The sequence below is a fragment of the Arachis stenosperma genome, chromosome 2 (assembly GCF_014773155.1).
Source record: "Arachis stenosperma cultivar V10309 chromosome 2, arast.V10309.gnm1.PFL2, whole genome shotgun sequence".
Classification (NCBI taxonomy): Eukaryota; Viridiplantae; Streptophyta; class Magnoliopsida; order Fabales; family Fabaceae; genus Arachis; species Arachis stenosperma.
The window spans coordinates 57,486,785-57,507,512 of NC_080378.1; the positions used below are offsets into that span (position 1 = coordinate 57,486,785).

The window sequence follows — 20,728 nt, forward strand, 5'->3', positions numbered from 1 at the left end:
AAGTGCTAGGTGATTAAGACAGAAGCTGAATGAGTCTCCATATACTGAGAAGTCATCCATGTAGACTTCTAAAAATTTCTCTACCATATCTGAAAAGATAGAGAGCATGCACCTCTGAAAGGTTGCAGGTGCATTGCACAGACCAAAAGGCATCCTCCTGTAGGCGAACATGCCAGAAGGACAAGTAAATGCTGTTTTCTCTTGGTCCTGAGGATCTACTGCAATTTGGTTGTAGCCTGAATAGCCATCCAAAAAGCAGTAATAATCATGACCAGCTAGTCTTTCTAGCATTTGGTCTATGAATGGTAAAGGAAAATGATCCTTTCTGGTGGCTATATTGAGCCTTCTATAGTCAATACACATACGCCACCATGTGACTGTTCTTGTAGGAACCAGTTCATTTTTTTCATTATGAACCACTGTCATGCCTCCCTTTTTGGGAACAACTTGGACAGGGCTCACCCAGGGGCTATCAGAAATAGGATAAATAATCCCAGCCTCTAGTAATTTAGTGACCTCTTTCTGCACCACCTCCTTCATGGCTGGATTTAGCCTCCTTTGTGGTTGGACCACTGGTTTGGCATTATCCTCCAACAGGATCTTGTGCATGCATCTAGCTGGGCTAATGCCCTTAAGATCACTTATGGACCACCCAAGAGCTGTCTTGTGTGTCCTTAGCCCTTGAATCAGTGCTTCCTCTTCCTGTGGATTTAAAGCAGAGCTTATAATCACTGGAAAAGTTTCACCCCCTCCCAGAAATGCATATTTTAGGGATGGTGGTAGTGGTTTGAGTTCAGGTTTGGGAGGCTTATCCTCCTCCTGAGGAATTTTCGAAAATTCCTTTGTTTCCTGTGGTTCTTCTTGATCAGGTTGAGCATCTTTGAAGATGTATTCAAGCTCTGATTCTAGGCTTTCAGTCATATTGATCTCTTCCACCAAGGAGTCAATAATGTCAGCGCCCATGCAGTCGTTTGGTGTGTCTGGATGCTGCATAGCTTTCACAGCATTCAACTTGAACTCATCCTCATTGACCCTCAGGGCACTTCCCCTTTTTGTACATCAATGAGAGTCCGTCCAGTTGCTAGGAATGGTCTTCCTAGAATGAGAGTTGCACTCTTGTGCTCCTCCATTTCCAGCACCACAAAGTCAGTTGGGAAGGCAAATGGCCCAACCTTGACAATCATATCCTCTATTATGCCTGATGGATGTTTAATAGAGCCATCAGCAAGTTGGAGGCATATCCTGGTTGGTTTGACTTCTCCAGCCAACCCAAGCTTTCTAATAGTGGATGCAGGTATTAGATTGATGCTTGCTCCAAGATCACACAGGGCTGTCTTGGTGCAAGCGCCTTCTAATGTGCATGGTATCATAAAGCTTCCAGGATCTTGAAGCTTTTCTGGTAAGCTTTTCAAAATGACTGCACTGCATTCTTCAGTGAGAAACACTTTTTCAGTTTCTCTCCAATCCTTCTTATGACTTAAGATCTCTTTCATGAACTTAGCATAAGAAGGTATTTGCTCAAGTGCCTCTGCAAACGGAATCTTTATTTCAAGAGTCCTTAGATAGTCTGCAAAGCGGGCAAATTGCTTCTCCTGTTCCGCTTGGCGGAGTTTTTTAGGATAAGGCATCTTGGCTTTATAGTCTTCAACCTTAGATGCTGCAGGTTTATTCCTTACAGAAGTGGTTGAAGAGGCCTTGTTAGAGGGATTACTGTCAGCACTCTCAGGTGTCTGATCTTCCCTTGGCATTTGAACGCCAGGAATGGGTGAAGATTGGGCGTTAAACGCCAACTTCACTCCCTTTTCTGGCGTTTGAACGCCAGAACTGGGCAAGGAATGGGCGTTTAACGCCAGCTTTCCTTCCCTTTCTGGCATTTGAACGCCAATAACATTCCTCTCTGGGCTCTTACTATCCTCAGAGGGATTTTGAACAGTGGTTTGGTTATCCTCTGTCAATTGTTCTCTGTTTGGCTTTTTGCTCTTTTGAGCAGTGTTATTCAGTGTTTTCCCACTCCTCAGTTGAACTGCTTGACATTCCTCTGTTATCTGTTTAGATATTTGTTGTTTTGCTTGATTCAACTGCAGTTCTATGTTCTTGTTAGCAACTCTAGTATCATGGAGCATTTCTTTAAATTCTGCTAACTGTTCTGTCATCAGGAGCAATTGTTGATTAAGCTCAATCATCTGTTCTTGAGGATTAGGATCAGTGACCACTGTCATGACTTCCTCTTCTGGAGAGAACTCATTGCTAGAATACAAATATTGGTTTCTAGAAACAGTGTCTATAAGCTCTTGAGCTTCTTCAATTGTTTTTCTCATGTGTATAGATCCACCAGCTGAGTGGTCTAAAGACATCTGAGCTTTTTCTGTAAGCCCAAAGTAGAAGATGTCTAACTGTACCCATTCTGAAAACATTTCAGAGGGGCATTTTCTTAGCATACCTCTATACCTCTCCCAGGCATTATAAAGGGATTCATTATCCTCTTGTTTAAAGCCTTGGATGTCCAGCCTTAGCTGTGTCATCCTCTTTGGAGGGTAAAAGTGATTCAGGAATTTGTCTGATAACTGTTTCCATGTCTTTATGCTTGCTGTAGGTTGGTTATTCAACCACCTTTTAGCTTGATCTTTTACAGCAAATGGAAACAGTAATAATCTGTAGACATCCTGATCTACCTCTTTATCATGTACTGTGTCAGCAATTTGTAAGAACTGTGCCAGAAACTCAGTAGGCTCTTCCTGTGGAAGACCGGAATACTGGCAATTTTGCTGCACTATGATAATGAGTTGAGGATTTAGCTCAAAGCTACTTGCTTTGATGGGAGGTGTACAGATGCTACTCCCATATGCAGCTGTAATGGGGTTAGCATATGACCCCAGAATCCTTTTGGACTGATCAATCCCACTTAGGTCCATAATGGACAAAAGGGAAATGATAATGATTGCAAACAGATAAATTTTGTTTTTTTTTTTTTTTTTTGAGTTAAACGAAAAAAAATAAAATAAAACAAAAGAAAATTAAAATAAAAATTCGAAAATCAAAAAGAAAATAAGATCAAAGCAAATTGAGAACTGAATCAATTAGTTAATTAAAAAGATTTTGAAAATAGCAATTAAAAAGATATGATTGAAAAATTTTTTATGAAAAAGATTTTATTTTTTAAAAGAGGAAGGAGAAAAACAACAAAATGACACCAAACTTAAACTTTTCAGAAAATCAAATACTAATTTTCGAAAATTTTAAGGAAAAAACACAAAGAGGACACCAAACTTAGAATTTTTACGGATCAAAAAGAGACTAAAGACATGCAAATTCGAAAAATTAAAAGAAAAAACAAAAGCATGCAATTGACACCAAACTTAAAATATGAAACTAGACTCAACTAAAAGACTCTAAACCAACAAAAATAAAACGGTCCTAATCTAAGCAACAAGATAAGCCGTCAGTTGTCCAAACTCGAACAATCCCCGGCAACGGCGCCAAAAACTTGGTGCACGAAATTGCAATCACACTTTTGCAATCCCACACAACTAACCAGCAAGTGCACTGGGTCGTCCAAGTAATACCTTACGTGAGTAAGGGTCGATCCCACGGAGATTGTCGGCTTGAAGCAAGCTATGGTTATCTTGTAAATCTTAGTCAGGATATCAGAAATTATCAGGATTGATTGTGAAAAGCAAAAGAACATGAAATAAGTACTTGTTATGCAGTAATGGAGAATAGGTTGAGGCTTTGGAGATGCTCCATCTTCTGAATCTCTGCTTTCCTACTGTCTTCTTCATCAAGCACGCAAAGCTCCTTCCATGGCAAGCTGTATGTTGTCAGTGGCTACCTCCCATCCTCTCAGTGGAAATGTTCAACGCACCCTGTCACGGCACGGCTATCCATCTGTCGGTTCTCGATCAGGCCGGAATAGAATCCAGTGATTCTTTTGCGTCTGTCACTAACGCCCCGCCTTCAGGAGTTTGAAGCTCGTCACAGTCATTCAATCATTGAATCCTACTCAGAATACCACAGACAAGGTTTAGACCTTCCGGATTCTCTTGAATACCGCCATCAGTTCTAGCTTATACCACGAAGATTCCAGTTAAGGAATCCAAGAGATATCTACTTAATCTAAAGTAGAACGGAAGTGGTTGTCAGGCACACGTTCATAGTTGAGAATGATGATGAGTGTCACGGATCATCACATTCATCCGGGTTAAGAACAAGTGATATCTTAGAACGGAAGCAAGCATGATTGAATGAGAAACAGTAGTAATTGCATTAATCCATCAAGACACAGCAGAGCTCCTCACCCCCAACCATGGGGTTTAGAGACTCATGCTGTAGAAGATACAATGAGAAACGTGTAAAGTGTCATGAGGTACTGATACAATGTCAAAAGATCCTATTAATAGTAAACTAGTAACCTAGGGTATACAGAAATGAGTAAATGACGTAAAAATCCACTTCCGGGCCCACTTGGTGTGTGCTTGGGCTGAGCATTGAAGCTTTCATGTGTAGAGACCTTTTCTGGAGTTAAACGCCAGCTTTCATGCCAGTTTGGGCGTTTAACTCCAAGTTTTATGCCAGTTCCAGCGTTAAACGCTGGAAATTCTGAGGCTGATTTGCCAAGCCGGTTTGGGCCATCAAATCTCGGGCAAAGTATGGACTATTATACATTGCTGGAAAGCCCAGGATGTCTACTTTCCAATGCTGTTGAGAGCGCGCCAATTGAGCTTCTGTAGCTCCAGAAAATCCACTTCGAGTGCAGGGAGGTCAGAATCCAACAGAATCTGCAGTCCTTTTCAGTCTCTGAATCAGATTTTTGCTCAGGACCCTCAATTTCAGTCAGAAAATACCTGAAATCACAGAAAAACACACAAACTCATAGTAAAGTCCAGAAAAGTGAATTTTAATTAAAAACTAATGAAAATATACTAAAAACTAACTAGATCATACTAAAAACATACTAAAAATAATGCCAAAAAGCGTACAAATTATCCGCTCATCAACTACCATAGGTTCCTTTCCCGGCCTTCTTTTTGAACTTGAGGAGGCCATTGGATTTGAGGTAAGAAGAAAGAAAAAGTGAGAATAGAAGAAGTATGTGTTGTGTTTGGGATGAGTTTTGGTTCGGTTCTGTTGTGTGAGATAAGGGAATTATTTTGGTTTTGGGAGTAAAAGAGATTATGGCTTTCATATGAAAGTGGCTTGAATGAGTGTGTAGACCGTTTTGGTGCCAACGGCTATTTATAAGTGGATTCTTCAGGCTTTCCAACAAAACCATAATGAGTGAGAAAGGGACTCGTTGGTGCTCATGAAGGGTTGAGATTGAGTTGTTCATCTAAGGGATTCATGAAATGGACGGTCTGCATGCATTGTTGAGGCTTTGACGAGGATCCTCTTCCCATTGGCTGCATGCATTTAGGTGTTCAATGATGCATGCATGCAAATTCTGTTTCCCCATGAGCGCATTCTTCTAGGCACATGTGACCATCCTCACATAGCTGACCCTAGCCGTGGCCCCTCCTTGTATTTGTTTTAAATTTTTTTCCTGCATGAACCAAAACAACTAGCCTTAGGACATTAATGTAGTCGTGGCAATTGATTTGTACGAAAGGAAAAGAATTGTTTTGTTTTGTTTATTATTATTTATTATTTAAAACTTTTTTATGGTCAATTGTGTCCCTTAATTAAAGATGCTAAAGTTGGTGAACACCAAACTTATCTTTTATTGAGGGGACGGCTTAGCAATGCAAGCCATTCTTCACAATTGATGTATTTTTAAAAAAAAATTTTGATGCATGATCCCTTTCTGTATGGTTTCGATTCCATGATTGGGAAATGATCTTCTGAACATTGTTACACATGCAGACACCAAACTTAGTGTTTGGTCATATGCTCCATCAAAAGAATTACGCATATGTTCTAAGAATAGCTCCCTTTCTTTTTGAAAAGCAAAAATTAAGTGTGCCTTAAGGGACACCAAACTTAGAAGTCTGACTTATGCTCCAAAATAAAATATGCATTTATCAAATATGAAAGTTCAAAATCATACTCAGGAAATCATAGCTTATTAAAGAGAAGACAGAAATCTTAAATCATGGGTTGCCTCCCATGAAGCGCTCTTTTATTGTCACTAGCTTGACATTGGACTCCCTTTAGGGTGGTTGATGTTGGTGATGTCTCAACTTGTCACCTCTCACTGTAAGCTTTCTCTGTGTGCCTTGATGCTCAATTTCAATGTGCTCAAGAGAGAGTACTTGGTTGACAGTGTAATGATCTTCTGTTCCCAGCTGTTGATATACTAATTGTACTTTGTCACCTTTGGAAAATCCCTCAGTTGGAATTTTCTTGTTCTTCCACCCTTTGTAAGCCTTCTTCCTGTTTTTCTTCTTTTTCTTCCTTGTTGATCTGTCTCCTTTGACAGTGACTTGAGTTATGATTCCCCCCTTTTTGTTTATCACCCCGGCCTCTTTTTGAATTCCTTCTCCTCCTTGTACAAGCTCACTCTCCTGTTCTATTGTTTTGTCGATTGCTTGCTTTGGAAGGAAGTCACCACTTGTCTTGCTTGTTTCTTCATTCCTTTGTAATTCTGGAAAGACTTTCAAGGTGATGCTCTCCTCATGCATCCTGAGGGTTAGCTCTCCCTGCTCTATATCCACAATGGCTCTAGCAGTGGCCAAAAATGGTCGACCAAGTATTATGGAGTCATTTCCATTTTCTGAAGAATCCAGGATCACAAAATCTGCCGGATAGATGAACTTGTCAACCTTAACTAAAAGGTTCTCAATCAGCCCTTTAGGATATACTACTGATTGGTCCACCAACTCCAAGGACATCTGTATTGGTTTCACCTCCTCTATGCCAAGCTTTTTCACTAAAGAAGATGGGATTAGATTTATGCTTGCTCCTAGGTCACACATCCCCTTGTTGATGAATAGGCTTCCAATAGTGCAGGGTAGGAAGAAACCTCCAGGATCTTCAAGCTTGGGAGGGAGTCCCTTTTTGATGAGTGCACTACATTCTTCACTAAGCATTACAGCCTCCTTCTCATTCCAACTTCTCTTCTTGTTGATGAGCTCCTTTAAGAACTTGGCATACAGAGGCATTTGCTACAATGCCTCAGCCAAAGGTATGTTGATTTCCAACTTCTTGAAAGTTTCAAGAAACTTGTGGAAATGCTGATCCTTTGTCTCTTTGTGGAATCTCTGTGGATAAGGTATTGGGGGTGTCAAGCTTTTCTCCCCTTGAAGTTGTCTTGGAATCAGTTCTTCCATGATCTGCTTTCCCTTCTTCAGATTTTGTGGTTGGTTGTTTTCTTCTGTGAGTTTTTCTGGGACATTCTTGGTTGTCATGTCCTTGTTGATGGCTTCATCATTCTTTGTTGGCTCATTGTCATTCTCCATAAGTTTTTTGGTTGCTTCTTGGTTACCATCCACTAACATCTTTCCACTTCTTAGTTGCACGACCTTGCATTCTTCCTTTGGGTTAGGAATGGTGTCACTTGGTAGTGAGCTTGATGGTTTTTCAACAGAAATCTGTTTGGAGATTTGCCCAATCTGCCTCTCTAGGTTCTTCATGGAAGCTTCTTGATTCTTTGTTGTCAATTCTTGGTTCTTCATCATTTTCTTCATGAGCAGCTCTAGATTAGTGATCCTCTGAGAGTCTTGTGAGATTGGTTGGTTTTAGGGTGTTGATGGATGATGGTAAGTGCTTTGGTTAGTTGGGTGGTTATTGGGTAGGTGATGGTTAGAATTGGGGTAGTTATTTTGTGGTTTTCTGTATGTGTTTTGGCTAGTGTTTGGCTGGGGGTTGTGGTTTGTGCTTTTCCAATTGTTCTGACTTGAGTTTCTTTGCCATGGTTGTTGGTTTTGATTGTGGTTGTCTCCCCATCTGAGGTTGGAATGGTTCTTCCAAGATGGATTGTAAGTATCACCATAAACTTCATTTGTTCCAGGATTTTGGTTGTGCATGTATTGGACTTGCTCTTGCTGTTGCTCCTCTTGGGTTTCTTCACTTTGCACCCATGTGGTTGATGGTTGGCTTGTGGTGCTCACTGCTGCTACTTGCAGACCATCAATTCTTTTGGCCATTTGCTCAAACTGTTGTTGAATCTGCTGCTGCATCATCTTGTTCTGAGCTAGAATTGAATCAACTCCTTCCAACTCCATTACTCCTCTTCTCTGTGATGGTTGGCGTTGTCTTTGATGAGCAAAGAAATATTGGTTGTTGGCCACCATATCAATGAGGTTTTGAGCTTCCTCTGTAGTTTTCATGAGTTGTAATGAGCCTCCAGCTGAGTGATCAAGTGCTTCTTGAGCCTTTAGAGTAAGTCCTTCATAGAAGTTTTGCAACTTATCCCACTCAGAAAACATCTCTGGTGGACATTTTCTCAATAGAGCTTTATATCTTTCCCATGCTTCATATAAATTCTCAGCCTCCATTTGAGTGAATGTCTGCACCTCAGTCTTCAATCTTATGATTCTTTGAGGGGGATAAAATTTGGCAAGGAACTTGCTCACCAAGTCATCCCAAGTGTTGATGCTTTCCTTTGGGAACGTTTCTAGCCATTGAGTGGCTTTGTCTCTGAGAGAGAATGGAAAGAGCAACAACTTGTAACTGTCAGGAGGCACACCATTGGTTTTAACAGTGTCACAAATCCTCAAGAAGGTGGATAAGTGTTGATTTGGGTCCTTCAATGGTCCTCCTCCAAAAGAACAGTTGTTTTGAACCAAAGTGATGAGTTGTGGCTTTAGTTCAAAGTTGTTTGCATTGAATTGGGGGGAAGGATGCTACTCCCACAGTGTCTAGCATTTGCAAATGTGTAGGAAGCCAGTACTCTTCTTTGTTGTTGGTTATTATTGGCTCCTCCTTCTGGTTGATTGGGATTTGATGGATCTCCTTCCATTTCTTGGAATTCCTCCTCAGATTCTTCCTCTCCGATAACATTTTTCCCTCTTTCAGCTCTTCTTATTCTTCGAAGAGTCCTTTGGTCAATTTCAGAGAGAATAGGGGAAGATCTTCCTGTACCTGACATACAAACACACAACAATAAACACACAGATCTAGAAAGTCAATAAAACTTCAATCTATAGCTAGAATGAAGTTTTAGTTAGTTTAAGCAAAATTTCAAACAGTTAATGTGTTAGAGAAACAGAAAAGGAAAAAATGCTTAATCTAGACCTCCACTTCACTTAATCATTGTCAATCTATTTCAATCCCCGGCAACGGCGCCAAAAACATGATGTGCGGAAAATGATCCGACACAAAACTCACCGGCAAGTGTACCGGGTCGCATCAAGTAATAATAACTCACATGAGTGAGGTCGATCCCACAGGGATTGAAGGATTGAGCAATTTTAGTTTAGTGGTTGATTTAGTCAAGCGAATCAAATATTGGTTGAGTGGTTTGTATCAAGCAGGAAGTAAATGACAGAAAATGTAAAGGGGGAAGGGAGAATTGCAGTAAATTAAAGAGCAGGAAAGTAAACTTGCAGAATCTTAAAGAACAAGAAAGTAAATGACTGAAACTTAAAGTGCAAGAAATGTAAATCGCATTAACTTAAAATGCAAGAAATATAAATTGCTTGAATGTAAAAGGGATTTGAGGAATGGGATTTCAGAATCTAAGCAAAGAGGAACTGAATTGCAACAATCAATAGAGCAGAAATTGAATTAGAAACAATTAGAGTTCAAACAGTGAGGAAATTAAGTGCAGCAAAGGTTCACAGAAGAACCAAAGGTAAATTGGGACCTCAGGACTCCAGAGACTAGGTAGCTAAGCTAGATCTCAATTGCCTTCCCAGATCCAAGGTCACAAAGCAATTAACGAGAAATTGAAGAAGAAGCAGTAAAGGAAATGTGTTTGAATTCAATTATGCAGAAATGAAATCAAAGAGATTTTGAATGGAGATTGAGACAGAATTTCCTCAATTCTTCACACCCAAAACTCAAAACAAGAAAAGTAAAGGTGCCCAAGCAAGAACGAGGAAGAAGAGGGATCAATTCTCCTCCCCAATTCTCTGAAATCTCAGTGAAGTCACCAAGAGAAGTTGCAAAATTCAAAGCTCCCAAGAAAGTGCTAAATTCAAAAGTCAAGTAAAAAGTGAAAAGTGAAAAGTGAAAAGTCCTAATTACATCAAACTAACTCCTATTTATACACTTTCTATTCTTGGATCTTGGGATTTGGATGGGCTATTGATTTGGTGAAGAAATGAATTTTATTGGATTTTTAATCCAATTTTAGCCCATGAAGGATTGCTTCCAGGAGGCTGCCCTGCCCTTGTGGAGGGCAGGGCAGGATTTGGTGCGTGCGGCTATGGTGCGGGCGTGGTGCGTTGGTGTGCGCTGCAGGATGCTGCCCTGCCCTCGCGGAGGGCAGGGCAAAAAAGTTTGGTGCGCCAGATTGGTGCCTTGGTGCGCTGCTGATGCTGCCGAATGGTGCCCTTGGTGCGCCAGGTTGGTGCGCCTGTGTGCCACAACAAAATGATGCCCTGCCCTCGCGGAGGGCAGGGCAGTGTTTCCAAACTGAAGTCCCGCGTTCGAGACGTGGCTGAAACACACGCTACTTATTTTCCTTGGCTTTCTTGGCACCATAATCAAGCCTAGTTCCTTGCTTCTTCCTTGTTCCGTGTTCGACTCTTGTGGCATGCATGGGTGACCTTTTTCCTTTGATTTATTTTCCATGAAGGCCCGATACTGCCCTTGTGGAGGGCAGGGCAAGGTTTTTCCTTCCTTTAATCCAAAGCACCATTTTGTGCTCTGCCCTTGTCGTGGGCAGGGCAGAGTTGCCTAGCAAGCTTTGTTCCTTTATGTTGCCCTCCTAGAGGGCAGTGTGCCCTTGTGGAGGGCAATGCTTGCCTTCCTCATTTTGTGCGCCACACTTCTTCTCTCTTTGACCACATTTTCTTCTCCTTGGGCCACGCTTCCTTAGGCCACGCTTTTCCTTTTTTTCTTTTCTTCACCTACAATAAACCAAAACAACCACTCCAAGTATCACTAAATTCACAAGGCTTATAAATCAATTAAAAATTAATTAAATTTAGCTTAAACCTCATGAGTTAACATTAATTTCATGGTGGTTGTTTGATTTAAAGAAGTTATGCATTTTCACTCCAAATCAATTACTTAGGATGCAAGAAAGTGCATAAAGACTAACAAAACAAGTAAAATTAGCTTGAAAAATAGGTATATGATGACTTGTCATCAGGCAGCGCATTAGCTGATTTGTTAATAAAGACTAAACTAATCATTTAGGATGAGGCTCTTATGGTGAATAGATTTTGTATTGAGGCACTTGACAGGACAATGTGTGACATATTAAGATTCAGCAATCCAAACAGCCTTTATCAATGTTTTGGAGGGAAGACAGTGGTCTTCAGTGGTGACTTTTGACAGATTCCCTAGTAATTCCTAAAGGGACTAAACAGGAAATTGTTAATGCCACTATAAACTCATCGTGCATATGGGATAGTTGCAGGTTGTTATCATTGACCAAAAACATGCGATTTGTAACGACCTAATTTTCAGTAAGTTTAGATCATATCGGAAACTGAGTGCTACCAACTTGTCTTCCTAATTATTATCTATTATTTATCATATGAGCGTAATTCGTTGTTAAAAACAGTTAATTTGCGGGGTATTTTTTTTTTAAATGTTTGGATTACTAGACGGAATCATTCATAATCAATTCACAACTGATAACAGATAAAATAGTTATAAACAACTACACATAAATACATCACAGGCAGTTAACAACATTCAGTGATCCAACCTTTATTTAAGTATAGACTTTTAGTTAGAACACCCCTAGATATAGCTAGATAATAATTATATACATATATATACATACAACATCCCAGGCCCTGACCTGTTCAAGAAGTCCCTAAGTTGGTTCCCAGGCTAGCCTAGACTCTATATTCACCTAGTTCCTCTAAACTACTAAACTGAGGAAAAGTACGTTCTAAGTTTTCAAAACTCAAGTCAGGTGGAATGTCTCAAAAGGTGGAATATCACCTACTACTCCTCTGCATGATCAAACATTGCCATATGATGTCTCTCTGGTACTCCATCAAGTAGCCATACAACAGGAGTCTCGTACACAGGATTTAGGCTAAAGTTCGCGTACAAACGGGGTGTAGACATTGGCTGGTCTTTCAATATATACATATAAACAGAGAATGAGATTCACCCTAGACTCAGAAGACTATCTAGAGCGGAATCCTTTTTGCAAAACGGTCATCAATAGATTACGAAAGGGTACTCCTGCTTCCATCTGAGGGGGAAGGGAGAGAGAAGGGGTAAGAACTGGGGAGTTCTTAGTAGGGTCGGGGTTATTAGTTAAGTTCATTAATTCTATGTTGCTTAGCAGACTAATAAGAGAATACAGAGAAGTAGTAAACAGATAAATAGAGAAAATAGAGCAAACAGAAAATAGAACACAAATAGAAGAATACAAGAAAGTAAAACACAAACACAGTGAATAGAATACAAACAAAGAAATCTTATATTCAAACAACAATCATAACAGAGGAAATGCACAACCAAGTATGATGCATGTCTAGCCCTAGTGCAGGTAATGAGCTCATCTGTCGATTTCTACCCGCTCCCGATGTAACCTGAAGCAGCTAAAACGGGTATGGCTTTCCATTTGGCTAGACCCCTGTGTACAGAAAATAACCCCTCTGCCACCACAGGGTCCACTGCACGCAGGAAATAATACATCTGCCACTGCAGGGATGTATGCCGACACACCTTCTGTATATAGGAAATAACCCCTCTACCACTACAGAAATGGAACTGGTGGTCACGGTACTTCTGTAGCAGGAAATAACCTATCTGCCTTACAGAATTAAAATATGGATCTGTACCGTAGGAAAGCGTTCTCAGTGGTCGCACCACTATCTATCTGACTGCCTCAATGCATCAGATGATCATACAAGTATATCTGGAGTTGCCGTAACGCAACAAATAAACAAATATCTCTTGATCTATTTACTCTACTCTGGTTACTCTTTTCTCTGCTTAACGTATGTATTTAAAGCTTATGTAAATTTCGGTATGAATAGTTAGGTTGTCCCAAGTATAGGTTCATTAAGTCTATACTGAAACAGTTTAACTTTTTATATAATACCAAACTCTAGTCGCAACTCAAGGACTAACTATGTTTTCCTAGTTCGTTCACTAATCTCTGTCTGTTTCTGTCATTAAAACTTTACAGACTTTTCTTTGGTTTTTATCTTTTCTTAATTTTTTTTATCTTTCCTTTATCTTTGCCTCACTAACATGTTATTACCACTCTCTAAGTGTTTTATGAAGGTAATTATGAGATTCTGCGCTTATAGTTGTCTTTCTAAAGCTTTTACAGAAAATTGCCTTTTTCGCATTATTTTATTATTTTTATTAAAATATTATTTTTAATTAAATATTATTATTTAATATTTTATTATTATTTATTATTTTATTATTAAATTTTTGAAAATTACCTTAGTTTTACTTTTAACCTTTAAAAATTCACTTTTTACCACCCGTAACTTTTAATATATTTACTTTAACCACCCTATCTTTTAGAAATTACTAAATAACCCCTTAAACACCAAAATTTTTAATTCCATGCCCTTTTAAGGATCTAAAGCCTGTTCTTCATTGTTCTTCATCATACTCAAAGTATTCTTCATGTTCTTCAAAAATTCTTCAGATTATTTCTCTGTTTTTACCCTTTTTTAGTCTTTTCAGCAACCAATTTTTACCATAATTCATAATAAATTAGCAGCCACTAAAACTCCATCTTTTCTACATGCTTTTAACACAAATTGAACCTTAATTTAAGCCTAGGGTTTCATTTTTCCAGCTGCCCCAAGAACATGAACTTTAAGGCTTGAATTTCATCAAATTTCATCAAAATTTCACCAATCATATATGCAACCAATTTTTAGCACAGCCAAATTATACAATATTCACACAACTCAAACACAAATAATCAAGATTAATTTCGTGACACCCTACCTGATTTTGCTGCTCCTAATTCGGTTAGACTGTCAGGTGGTCCTTAAGCACTTTTTCCTCCTAAATCACATCAAGAACAACTTTAAATCCAAAAACCCTCAACTAACCAAATCTCCCTCAGCACATTAGGAAGTGATTTCTAACCTTAGACTTGCTGGAAAGTCACGTTTTTTGGCCCTCAAGTCAAGTTAAGCATGATTCCTAAGGAAGAACATCAAGAAAACACATTTTTAAGCATGTTTCCTTGAAACCGAATCAAAAGGGAGACGGTGCAGCCAACTCACCTTGATTCCAGCCTTGATAATTCATACGATCATGTAGAAAAGAAGAGATGATCATTTTGGTCAGATTGGAATTTTGATTTGAGTTTTAGTTCAGCAGAAATCAAGCTTTGACGATTTGGAACTAAGAACTTTTCTCTCTTTTTCTCTCATGGAAATTTTGGCCACAAGGAGCAAATGAACCAGCCTTGGGGGTTTTGGGGGTGTAGGGTGAGTTGTGATTGGTTGGTGATGAGCGGATAATTTATACGCTTTTTGGCATTGTTTTTAGTATATTTTCAGTAGGATTTAGTTAGTTGTTAGTATATTTTTATTAGTTTTTAGTTAAAATTTACTTTTCTGGACTTTACTATGAGTTTGTGTGTTTTTCTGTGATTTCAGATATTTTCTGGCTGAAATTGAGGGACCTGAGCAAAAATCTGATTCAGAGACTGAAAAGGACTGCAGATGCTGTTGGATTCTGACCTCCCTGCACTCGAAGTGGATTTTCTGGAGCTACAGAAGCCCAATTGGCGCGCTCTCAATGGCTTTGGAAAGTAGACATCCTGGGCTTTCCAGCAATATATGATAGTCCATACTTTGCCCAAGATTTGATGGCCCAAACCGGCGTTCAAAGTCACCTTTAGAATTCCCAGCGTTAAACGCCGGAACTGGCACCAAAGTGGGAGTTAAACGCCCAAACTGGCACAAAAGCTGGCGTTTAACTCCAAGAGAAGTCTCTACACGAAAATGCTTCAATGCTCAGTCCAAGCACACACCAAGTGGGCCCGGAAGTGGATTTTTATGTCTTTTACTCATCTTTGTAATTCTTAAGCTACTAGTTCCCTATAAATAGGACCTTTTACTATTGTATTTTCATCTTTGGACATCTAGTTCTTAGATCAGATCTTGGTTCTTCTGGTTCCCTCTTTGGGGCCGAAGCCAATGATCACTCTTGTTCTTATGTATTTTCAACGGTGGAGTTTCTACACACCATAGATTAAGGTGTGGAGCTCTGATGTACCTCGAGTATTAATGCAATTACTATTGTCCTTCTATTCAATTCAGCTTGTTCTTATTCCAAGATATTCATTCGCACTCAAGAACTTGATGAATGTGATGATTATGTGACGCTCATCACCATTCTCACTTATGAACAAGTGACTGACAACCACTTCTGTTCTACAAGCAAACAAGGCTCTAATGTTTATCTCTTGGGTTCTTTAACCGGAATCTTCGTGGTATAAGCTAGAATTGATGGCGGCATTCAAGAGAATCCGGAAGGTCTAAACCTTGTCTGTGGTATTCTGAGTAGGATTCAATGATTGAATGACTGTGACGAGCTTCAAACTCGCGATTGTGGGGCGTTAGTGACAGACGCAAAAGAATCACTGGATTCTATTCCGACATGATCGAGAACCGACAGCTGGATAACCGTGCCGTGACAGGGTGCGTTGAACATTTCCACTGAGAGGATGGGAGGTAGCCACTGACAACGGTGAAACCCTTGCATACAGCTTGCCATGGAAAGGAGTAAGAAGGATTGGATGAAGACAGTAGGAAAGCAGAGAGACGGAAGGGACCAAGCATCTTCATACGCTTATCTGAAATTCCTACCAATGAATTACATAAGTATCTCTATCTTTATCTTTATGTTTTATTCATCATCTATACCCATTTGAGTCTGCCTGACTAAGATTTACAAGGTGACCATAGCTTGCTTCATACCAACAATCTCCGTGGGATTGACCTTTACTCGCGTAAGGTTTATTACTTGGACGACCCAGTGCACTTGCTGGTTAGTTGTGCGAAGTTGTAGTGATCACAATTTCGTGCACCAAGTTTTTGGTGCCGTTGCCGGGGATTGTTTCGTGTATGGACAACTGACGGTTCATCTTGTTGCTTAGATTAGGTATTTTTCAGAGTTCTTAAGAATGAATTCTAGTGTTTCAAGGTGATGATCTTATCATCACCAAAGCTGATTGATTCTCATCAATTTAGCTCTTGAATGCAATGTCCTGCTGAAGCTTGGCTATCCATGTCTAATTCCTTTAGACTAAAGCTTTAGACTAACATTGCATGATTCCTAGAATTCTCATTAAGAATTTTGATACCTTTATTTTCTTCTTCCACTTAATTTTCGAAAAATCCAAAAAAATTACAAAATCATAAAAACCCAAAAATATTTTATGTTTCTTGTTTGAGTCTAGTGTCTAATTTTAAGTTTGGTGTCTTGCATGCATTGTTTATTTGATCTTGGTTCTATTTTCAAGTCAATAGTACAGGGAACTGAGGATTCAGAACATGCAGCAGAGGAATTACACAGAAAAAGCTGGGCGTTCAAAACGCCCAGTGAAGAAGGACAGACTGGCGTTTAAACGCCAGCCAGGGTGCCTGGTTGGGCGTTTAACGCCCAAAAAGGTAGTGCATTGGGCGTTAAACGCCAGAATGTGCACCATTCTGGGCGTTTAACGCCAGGATGGCACAAGAGGGAAGATTCTGTTTTTAATTCAGATTTTTTTTCAAGTTTTCAAAGTTTTTCAAAATCAAATCTTTTTCAAAATCAATTTCTTTCCTTTTTCAAAGATACTTGCTAACAATTAATGATTTGATTGAACAATTCAAGTATGTTGCCTTTTCTGTTGAGAAAGGTTTAATGTTTGAATCATATCTTTTCTTGTTAGGTAAGTCATTAATTTTTAAAATCAAATCTTTTTAAAATCGTTCTCAAATCATATCTTTTCAATCATATCTTTTTAAAAAAACCATAACTTTTCAATCAAATCTTTTTAATCACATCTTTTTCAAAATAGTTTCAATCATATCTTTTTAAATTCTAATTTCAAAATCTTTTTCAAAAATTACTTGATTTCTTTCCCACTCCTGGTTTTCGAAAATCAATTAAAGTTTTTCAAAATGTTTTCAAAATCTTTCACTTAATTTTCGAAAATTTCTTCCTCTCTTCCCACATCCTTCTATTTATGGAGTACCACTCCTTCTCAATGCACAATTCAAACTCTATCTGATTAAGTTCGAATTCTTCTACCTCTTCCTTCTAATTTTCTTCTTCTCTGACACCTCAAGGAATCTCTATACTGTGACATAGAGGATTCCACATTTTCTTGTTCTCTTCTCTTTCATATGAGCAGGAACAAGGACAAAGGCATTCTTGTTGAAGCTGACCCTGAACCCGAAAGGACCTTGAAGCGAAAGCTAAGAGAAGCTAAGGCACAACTCTCTGTAGAGGACCTAACAGAAATCTTCAAAGAAGAAGAAACTATGGCAGCCGAAAACAACAACAATGCCAACAATGCAAGGAAGGTGCTGGGTGACTTTATTGCACCTACTCCCGACTTCTATGGGAGAAGCATCTCTATCCCTGCCATTGGAGCAAACAACTTTGAGCTTAAGCCTCAATTAGTTTCTCTAATGCAACAGAATTGCAAGTTCCATGGACTTCCACTGGAAGATCCTCATCAGTTCTTAGCTGAATTCTTGCAAATCTGTGACACTGTCAAGATTAATGGGGTTGACCCTGAGGTCTACAGACTTATGCTATTCCCTTTTGCTGTAAGAGACAGAGCTAGGACATGGTTGGACTCACAACCTAAAGAAAGCCTGGACTCATGGGAAAAGCTAGTCAATGCCTTCGTGGCAAAGTTCTTTCCACCTCAAAAATTGAGTAAGCTTAGAGTGGAAGTCCAAACCTTCAGACAGAAGGATGGAGAATCCCTCTATGAAGCTTGGGAAAGATACAAACAATTGATCAGAAAATGTCCTTCTGACATGCTTTCTGAATGGAGCATCATAGGTATTTTCTATGATGGTCTCTCTGAAGTATCCAAGATGTCTTTGGATAGCTCTGCTGGAGGATCTCTTCATCTGAAGAAGACGCCTACAGAAGCTCAAGAACTAATTGAATTGGTTGCAAATAACCAATTCATGTACACTTCTGAAAGGAATCCTGTGAACAATGGGACAAATCAGAAGAAAGAAGTTCTTGAGATTGATACTCTGAATGCCATTCTGGCTCAGAACAAGATATTGACTCAACAAGTCAATTTGATTTCTCAAAGTCTGTCTGGAATGCAAAATGCACCAAGTAGTACTAAGGATGCTTCATCTGAAGAAGAAGCTTATGATCCTGAGAACCCTTCAATGGAAGAGGTGAATTACATGGGAGAACCCTATGGAAACACCTATAATTCTTCATGGAGAAATCATCCAAATTTCTCATGGAAGGATCAACAGAGACCTCAACAAGGTTTCAACAATAATAATGGTGGAAGAAACAGGTTTAGCAATAGCACGCCTTTTCCATCATCTTCTCAGCAACAGACAGAGAATTCTAAGCAGAACCACTCTGACTTAGCAACCATGGTCTCATATCTAATCAAAACCACTCAAAGTTTCATGACTGAAACAAAGTCCTCCATTAGAAATTTGGAGGCACAAGTGGGACAGCTGAGCAAGAAGATTACTGAACTCCCTCCTAGTACTCTTCCAAGCAATACAAAAGAAAATCCAAAAGGAGAGTGTAAGGCCATCAACATGGCCGAACTTGGAGAGAATGAAGAGGCAGTGAACGCCACTGAGGAAGACCTCAATGGACGTCCACTGGCCTCCACTGAGTTTCCTAATGAGGAACCATGGGAATCTGAGGCTCAAAATGAGACCATAGAGATTCCATTGGACTTGCTTCTGCCTTTCTTGAGCTCTGATGAGTATTCCTCCTCTGAAGAGGATGAGTATGTCACTGAAGAGCAAGTTGCTAAATACCTTGGAGCAATCATGAAGCTAAATGACAAGTTATTTGCATATGAGACTTGGGAGGATGAACCCCCTTTGCTCACCAAAGAATTGGATGACTTGTCTAGGCAGAAATTACCTCAAAAGAGGCAGGACCCTGGGAAGTTCTCCATACCTTGTACCATAGGCACCATGACCTTCAAGAAGGCTCTGTGTGACTTAGGGTCAAGTGTAAACCTCATGCCTCTCTCTGTAATGGAGAAGCTAGGGATCTTTGAGGCGCAAGCTGCAAGAATCTCACTAGAGATGGCAGATAATTCAAGAAAACAAGCTTATGGACTTGTAGAGGATGTTTTGGTGAAGATTGAAGACCATTACATCCCTGCTGATTTCATAGTCCTAGAGACTGGGAAGTGCATGGATGAATCCATCATCCTTGGCAGACCCTTCCTAGTCACAGCAAAGGCTGTGATTGATGTTGATGGAGGTGAACTGATCATTCAAGTGAATGAAGAATCCTTTGTGTTTAAGGCTCAAGGATATCCCTCTGTCACCATGGAGAGGAAGCATGAAGAGCTTCTCTCAAATCAGAGTCAAACAGAGCCCCCACAGTCAAACTCTAAGTTTGGTGTTGGGAGGCCACAACCAAACTCTAAGTTTGGTGTTGAACCCCCACATTCAAACTCTAAGTTTGGTGTTGGAAGGTTCCAACATTGCTCTGAGAAAATGTGAGGCTCCATGAGAGCCATCTGTCAAGCTACTGACATTAAAGAAGCGCTTGTTGGGAGGCAACCCAACGTCATATTTTATCTATTTTCCTTTGTTATTTTATGTTTTCTGTAGGTTGATGATCATGAGAAGTCACAATATCAATTGAAAAAGTAAAAACAGAATGAAAAACAGGAAGAAAAATAGCACACCCTGGAGGAAGAACCTACTGGCGTTTAAACGCCAGTAAGGCTAGCAGATGGGCGTTTAACGCCCAGTCTGGCACCATTCTGGGCGTTTAACGCCAGAAAGGGGCACCAGACTGGCGTTAAACGCCAGGAAAGGGCAAGAACCTGGCGTTAAATGCCAGAAATGGGCACCAGCCCGGCGTTTAACGCCAGAATTGGCTCAAAACGCATTTTTGCATACCATTTAGTGCAGGGATGACTTTTCCTTGACACCTCAGGATCTGTGGACCCCATAGGATCCCCACCAACCCCACCACCCTCATTCTTCTTTACCCATTCACCAATCACCTCAATACCTCTTCCCCAAAAACCCTTCACCTATCAAATCCCATCTTTCTCTTCACCACTCACATCCATCCTTCATAAAACCCCACCTACCTCACCATTCAAATTCAAACCACTTTCCCTCCCAAACCCACCCATAATGGCCGAACCCTACCCCTCACCTCCCCCTATATAAACCCATATTCACTCCTTCATTTTCACACACCCTAAACACTACTTCTTCCCCCTTTGGCCAAACCACATAGCCTCCTCCATCTCCTCCATTTTCTTCTTCTTCTACTCTTTCTTCTTTTGTTCGAGGACGAGCAAACCTTTTAAGTTTGGTGTGGTAAAAGCATTGCTTTTTGTTTTTTCATAACCATTTATGGCATCCAAGGCCGGAGAAACCTCTAGAAAGAGGAAAGGGAAGGCAAAAGCTTCCACCTCCGAGTCATGGGAGATGGAGAGATTCATCTCAAGGGTGCATCAAGACCACTTCTATGAAGTCGT

General features: G+C 39.9%; 1 non-coding gene across 1 annotated transcript; it reads right to left on the reverse strand.

Annotated features, from left to right (window-relative positions):
* Nucleotides 1-17,933: 17,933 nt before the first annotated feature.
* On the reverse strand, nt 17,934-18,041 carry LOC130964853 (small nucleolar RNA R71). Its single transcript, XR_009080921.1, has one exon. It is a non-coding gene; the product is annotated as a small nucleolar RNA R71 (small nucleolar RNA).
* Between the last annotated feature and the right edge of the window lie 2,687 nt (nt 18,042-20,728).